Genomic DNA, 7,173 nt, shown 5'->3' with positions numbered 1-7,173 from the left:
CTATAAGGTATTGTCAGTAGCTTAACCTAACCAAGTTTGTTCCTAATGGTGGTTTCCTTTGCCGATGATAGATGGATAGGCTCTGATACCATGTTAAAAAAGAAATTAAGAGACAATTTGTATTTTTATATGTTGATTTGTAACCTCTATACTAGCTATTTTATACACAAAGATCACCCTAGAATAGGAAACTAGCTAAATAGGAAAGTGAATATTTTTTATCCTAATAATTATCTCTAAAATATTTTCAACAATTATAAGATTTCAATAAGTTAATATAACTTTGATTTTTATAATTTAGTTTGTCAAATTAAGTAAATTCTTGAGTAATATTTGTGTGATCTATGGCATTACTATAAGTTTAATGTATTCTAATGTGATTTGTGACTAGGGGTAGAGGGAGCGGGTCAGATGATGCTTGGCCCCTTTATTTCACTAGACAAAATGTAATTTGTGGTCATAAAAGTCAAACGTTAAAGTTCTAATTAATCTAATTAGTAGAGCCAAAAGTTAACGTTTGAATATACTTAATAAACTCACTTCCTAAGCATAAAAATATCTTCTTTTCTTTTCCTCTTTACTCTCTCTCTCTCTCTCTCTCTCTCTCTCTCTCTCATGGCTTCCTTGTCAAAAAATTTCAAAATAAGCGGAAGAATCAGTGGTCCTAAATCTCAAATTTTCGGTTGCAAATTAAAGGTATTTTTTTTATTTGTTTTTGTTTTAATGGATTTTTATTTGAGTATTTTTTACTCCTTTTGCTGAAACAATCCATGGGTATTTGGTAATCTTTTTTGTTTACGTTTGCGAGAAGGATTGTTAAGAGACTATAAATTTAGTTAATTAAATTGTAAGGAAGATTTTGGAAAATTTTAATTGTAGTAATTAGAACAATTGCAAAAAATAGACTTTACAAAGCTTTATTTATTGTTGATTTTTATCTTTGGGACTATTTTAGGATGCAATCCTATTATGAATATATGTATTTTATGAACTGCAAACTTTTCAATTAATTTTTGTTAGATTGTGCTTATAAAGACCGTTTTCCCTATTGCTTCGTGTTATTGTTGTAATTAAAGTTTGACCTACTAAAGCCATTTTGATATATCACAAGCATATAGGGTTTAAAGAGAAGAAAATTGTCAATGGATATTGCTTGTAATTATAAAAATATACAGTCAGAAGTCCTTGGTATTGTTTTCCATTAATAATATAAGAATGTGCTTAAGAGCTTCGCTTTTCAATTTGAACAAATAAATTAGAATATCTTGTTCATGGTGTTCGGATACTTGAGCACATAATCAATATTCTAAAATGGTTGTGCTGTAGTTCATGAATTATTCTTTTAGTTATCAAGATAAGACATCATAATATGGTGGAAGATGATTCGTTAAAGATTCTTTGATTATGTTCATTGAAAGAGAAATTGATGAAAAGTTTATAGCTGACAAGATTATAGATGGTTTTTATTAAAGGAAAAATTACGGTACTATTCATGTGGTTTGTGAAATACAACTAGTTCATCCCTGTCTTTTTTAAAATATATTAATTTGTCTCTGTATTTTGCTTTGGTTACATTATTAGGTCATTCTGTCCAAGTTTTGCATATTTTATATTAAGTCAACAAGAAAATATAGAGGTCAAAACAGAGGTACTAAAATACTATACTAGAAAAATTACAGTACAGTCCCTATGGTTTGAAAAATACAACTAGTCCGTCCCCGTGTTTTTAAAAATAAAATAGGTATTTTTGTCATTTCATAAGGCACTTGATGGAAAAAAGTCAAAAATTGGATGAAAGGACCTTATAGTCTGACAAAAATAATCTATAAGGACATTTTAGTCTATTTCTTGAAAGACAAGGATAGACTAGTTATATTTCACAAACCACAGGGATCATACTATAATTTTTTCTTTATTCAATGAAGGAGCAGAAAGCACAACTTAAATAATCATGTAGCTACATATCTATATTTATATTATCTTTTATCTTATATAATTTATGGAGTTTTATGACAATTTAGAGTTTATATATTTTATGAAATAATTATTTTTAGCACAGCAATAAAATTTTCTTGCTTTGCTGATAGTAATTAAAGGCGCAAGGTGAACTAAGGCACTAATAGCTCTTGGAGCCTAGGAGCAAGGCATGAGACAAAGGTGCACACTTGAGCAAAATGAGACGCAAGAATAAAAATATAACACCCTCTATCTGGTCTATGTATAAATCGAGCTAAGGATGACATAAGTATGCTAAAGATACTGATACTATAACTTATATGTCATATGATTCGAGCTTACAAATTAATACTCTAAAATGCAAATAGTATTGTACAGAAATTCCTGCAAAAAAAAAAAAAAAAAAAAAAAAAAAAAAAAAAAAAAAAAAAAAAAAAAAACTGGAAGAATCTCCCTGTAATCTTAATATTACCAAACTATAAATCGATCATTAAAACACTTCTAAAACATCCGAACTTAAACCTCTCATAACTACTTAAAAGCCATCAATTCATACTTCTCAAGATCACTTCTGAGTCCAATTATTCCATAACTCACATGCATAATCAATATTATCCATAAAATAAGCTATTAAAAGTTCTCAAATACACAATTTTATACTAAACCTTTACACTCTCTGTCACATCCACATTTTCATAAAATGTCATAAGCATGCATTAAATTATTTTTAGAGTCTAATTATGCATTAAATATGTTTAATTATGATTGTGGATGATTTATAATGATTCAGGTAAATTTCAGTGTCATAAGGGTATTTTAGTAATTTACAGTGTCATGAGACTGTGTTTTGAAAATATAGTGTAATATTAGTATGTCAATTAATTATTACGCAATATGCAATGGATGTGTTTATATATGATTCTAGCCTTAAATTTAAAAGAGAAAAATAATTTTGCAAAAAATATTCTATAATAAAGACAAAATAAGCTAAATGCAAACTACTTTTTATGCCACTACAAGACAAATCCAACTGATCTTATCTCTCATTTTTTCTAGAATGCCACATAAACATCTTATCTAAATAAAATCTCCACATCACCTATTCTATCATATTGCAATCTCATCAACCAATAGAATTTTAGTGCTTAAGGTGCACCTTACCACACAATAACATCTCCTATGAGAAAATTAAAGAAAACTCTCCCCCTCAAGCAATTCCAACACACACACTCCACTAAATCAAGAGAAAATATTTTATTTCCCCAGCCATATCACCCTCCTCTCATCTCCTTCTTCCTTGCTTCTTCTTCTTCCTCAATTAATCTTACTAACACTTAAGAACCCTTATGGCCAAAAATTCTAAGGCCTAAAATACCACTCAAATCTCATCTCCTCCTCACCGAAATATAATATGTTATTCCCCTCTTCAAGATCTTTAAGATAGTATATTTTCTTTTAAGAAAATCTAAACTTTCCGGGTAAAAATCATTCTTTTATGTTACTACTTCTTTTCTATCTATTTCTTCTCTTTTTATTTTTAAACTAAGGCTAGATCCATACATTTTGTGTGTGTGTGTATATATATATATATATACCTTCAAAATTTATGTTCATGCTTAGATGTTAAAAAATAAGTTTTTTCTTTCATTTAGGAGGCAAATCATCTAAATCAATAGGAAAAGAGGTGGTGGAGAGTTAGTAAATTTTAAGGTTAGTGCTTTATTCTCATTTTAAATATATTCAGGATGTTTGTACATGATTTCTTAAGATTTATATGTGTAAATGTGTTTTTCTTCCATTAAATGCCATGATCTTTGTGTATGCTTTCACTTTTATGCCTTAAATGCTTTATTTGATGATCTGTTCATGCATTTTAAAATTGGACAGAATATATAGCTGCTGTCCCTCTAAAATAAATGGCTAAAAATTATGTTTTGATGTTATATTTCTTGAATATAAGTGTTAAGGATGCTATGTATGAAATTTGATGTGAATTGGTGATGATTTGAGCCATTTCTCATGCTTGTAAGAATCTCATGGCTATGTTTTTATAATTTGATGTTTAGTTCATCAAATTAAATATTTAATCTTCATTATATGATGTTTAATGATGATTATGAAAAGTTGATTTGATTTAATGTATGTCTAGTGCACTAACTATAGTGGGCCAAACCATGGAAGGACTAATGTGCAACTTTAACATGTGTTGAGGACTATTTGGAACATATTTCAAGGACTAAAAGGAAAATTCCCTAAGCTTGTGGAGTATTTGGGCAAAAGGAAGACTTTAAGGACCTAAACCAATGAATAAAATATGAATTTACACTAATTATGGACTAAAGAGCAATTTGGACTAATTGAGGACTATAATTATAAATTGGACCCTTGAAAAGGATTAATTATGGACTATGGATAATTTAACATTCCATTAGTTTATTTATTCCAAGTGGGATCCATTTATAATTAATAAGGACCTTAAGGATTAAATTGTAATTTGTCCTTAATTAAGATGATGATTAATTAGGATTAGTGATAATTAAATAGTAGTAATAAATTAATTGGTTAGGAGCAATTTAATTAAGTGGATAGGTAGTTGATTGATGACATCTAGCTTAATTAGGTACTTAATTGGTAAATAATAGGAATAATAAAAATAATGGGATTTTATGACTACTAAATCAATTAGGTAGCTAATTAGTATAATTTAGGAAGCTAAAGAAATATTGAGTTTAAGAATCCTATGAGATCAATTAATTAATTGATCCACTTAAATCCCAATTAGGAGAATATTAGAAATAAGTGAAATATAGATTAATTAGGTGGTGATATAATATGTTAAAAATTAGTGCATCAAGAATTGTGCCATGGTATTGGGAATTGTGCCTATTAGTGAATTATGAATGATTATATGAAAATATGCTATGCTTATGAATTTAATTGGATGACATGAATTTATGTGCTATGGTAGAATATTTTATGAGATAAAATATTCTTATTGAATATATGTTATGGATTTATGCAATTATATAAGAATTATGATTAATTAAGTATGGTTATGTGATTTGAGTTATTTATGAAAATGAATTTATGATAGGATATTTAGTATGGAAAAGTATGATTTTGCGAATAAATAGAATTTATAAAAGAGAATATTTTTCAGAATGTAATAAAATATTCCAGTGTAATTATGAAACTGGACATTTTATCTATGAACACTAATATGTATGAATTATAATAAATATTTTATCGGCCTTGGTCTACTTGGTTGAGTCAATATTTTTATAGAGGTATGGCATGTCATAGGAATACAGTATTGTCTATATGTGATATACAGTGTCTTATAGGGACTAACGAACCCCATTTTATAGGAGCTAATGAACTCCAATTTTATAGGGGCTAACGAATTCCATTTTCTGGATATGGCCATTTAATTCCGACCAACGAGTCGTATGGTGTTATATAGGCTTTCGAGCCCTATGTTTATTATGAAATTCTCTATTTGTTATTTGATTCTTCTAAGTATGCTAAAGGCCTAATTAAAAATATAGTATTCATAAATTAATTAAAAAAATAATTATGTTGTTTTTTTATGAACATATGCTGATTTATATGATATCATGATTAAATATGTCTGATTTAGTGATGCATGATTATTGAATTTAATTAAGCATGTTGACTATGAATATTTGATATTATACATCTGAAATATGTTATATCATGATTATGCTGTCTCACTTTGAGTAAAATGTTGTGTATAAAAATATATATTATTATGATTGGTTATATGTATTTCCCAACTATAAATGGAAAATAAGCACGATTAAGCTTTATGCTTAGCGCGTTGACTTATCACGCACAGGTTGCTGATTTGGGGTAGGCGATCAACAGCGAGCATCAGACTATTCAAAGGCCCTTTATTCTGCTACAGTCAGTTTTCAATAGTGTCTCTTTTATTTCAGTCTTTAGAAAAATCTAGCGGCATGTAAAGCACTAAAATTTTTTATTAAGTCAAAATGTTATGAACTAAATATTTGGAACAATAGTTTATTTTCAAAGTCAGAATATTTTTTATGATATGTAATGAATATCTTAAATGCTTTCAATTAAAAAGGAACTGATTTATTATCCTTGTTGAGTTTTTATGAGATGTTTTGGATGATAGGTTGAGAATGTATAGTTATGTTGGGAGAAAAATTTTGAAAATGATATTGAGTTGTGGTTGAATTATAGAAGTGCTTTAAATGTTTTCTATGTTTTCTTGATACTGGATATATAGGGGAAACTCTTGCAGTTTTTTCCATAGGATTTCTTCGAAAATTTTTCTAAGTCATTTTAGTAAAACTAAAAGAAATATTTTCAAATTGTTAAGTATTAACCATGCCAGGAAGTGTGCTAGGCGAACCCGACGTGCTTCCCAGGCCTCGTTTTGTGGCAAAACGTCTAGTAACCCGAAAAGTTAAAAGTGGTTAAACACATCAGTAATCTTAGCCATAGACAATCGGTCCAAAAAACCAGGGCGTTCGGGAATCCTATAAAAACAATGGTGTATCATCACTGAATCTTTTAAGGGCAAAATTTAACCGTCTATACCTCCAATTTAAAAACTATGCAAAAATGTATTAAACAAAGAGTATGCACGGGTAATAAGAAGAAAGATAATTATCCTTAAAAGAAAGATAATTCGATTTCAATTACCACAAGATAAGAGTCTTTTATGCAAAAGGAAAAAATAGGGGTATTTCTTTTTGCATTTCGTTTACAACTTGCCATGTGCACTCTCCCATAAAATGGTTCCTCCATAAGACTTTGACCATATAAATCTCTTTATATCGAAGTTTACGACTTTAAAAGTTGAGAATCCAAACTGGCACTTTCTCATATGTTAATTCTTCATTCATTTGGATTTCTTGTGGCTCTAATTCATAAGATGGATTGGGAATATACTTCCTTGGCATAGATACATGGAAAACTAGACAAACATGAGAAAACTCATTAGGTAAGTCCATTTGGTAAGCTACTTCTCCAATCTTAACAATTATTGGGTAAGGCCCTATGTATCTAGGAGCTAGCTGCCCTTTCTTACCAAAATGAAGGACACTCTTCTAGGAGATACATTAAGGAACACTAGATCACCCACTTAAAATGTCGCTTACTTATACTTAGGTTTACTATGGTGCCCAACTATGTTATCTCTTTTCAAGGGCAAGAGACAAACCA

General features: G+C 29.0%; 1 long non-coding RNA gene across 1 annotated transcript; it reads left to right on the top strand.

The window, feature by feature from the left end:
• The first annotated feature begins 557 nt into the window (after window positions 1-557).
• Window positions 558-6,083, top strand: LOC110009976 (uncharacterized). Its single transcript, XR_002284888.3, has 4 exons — window positions 558-696; window positions 2,088-3,434; window positions 3,609-3,666; window positions 5,816-6,083. It is a non-coding gene; the product is annotated as an uncharacterized LOC110009976 (long non-coding RNA).
• Window positions 6,084-7,173: the final 1,090 nt, after the last annotated feature.

The sequence above is a fragment of the Jatropha curcas genome, chromosome 9 (assembly GCF_041381405.1).
Source record: "Jatropha curcas cultivar XTBG-Jc1 chromosome 9, XTBG_Jcur_1.0, whole genome shotgun sequence".
In the NCBI taxonomy this organism is placed as follows: domain Eukaryota; kingdom Viridiplantae; phylum Streptophyta; class Magnoliopsida; order Malpighiales; family Euphorbiaceae; genus Jatropha; species Jatropha curcas.
The sequence above is the reverse complement of the archived record's forward strand: the minus strand, read 5'-3'. Positions and strand labels throughout refer to the sequence as shown.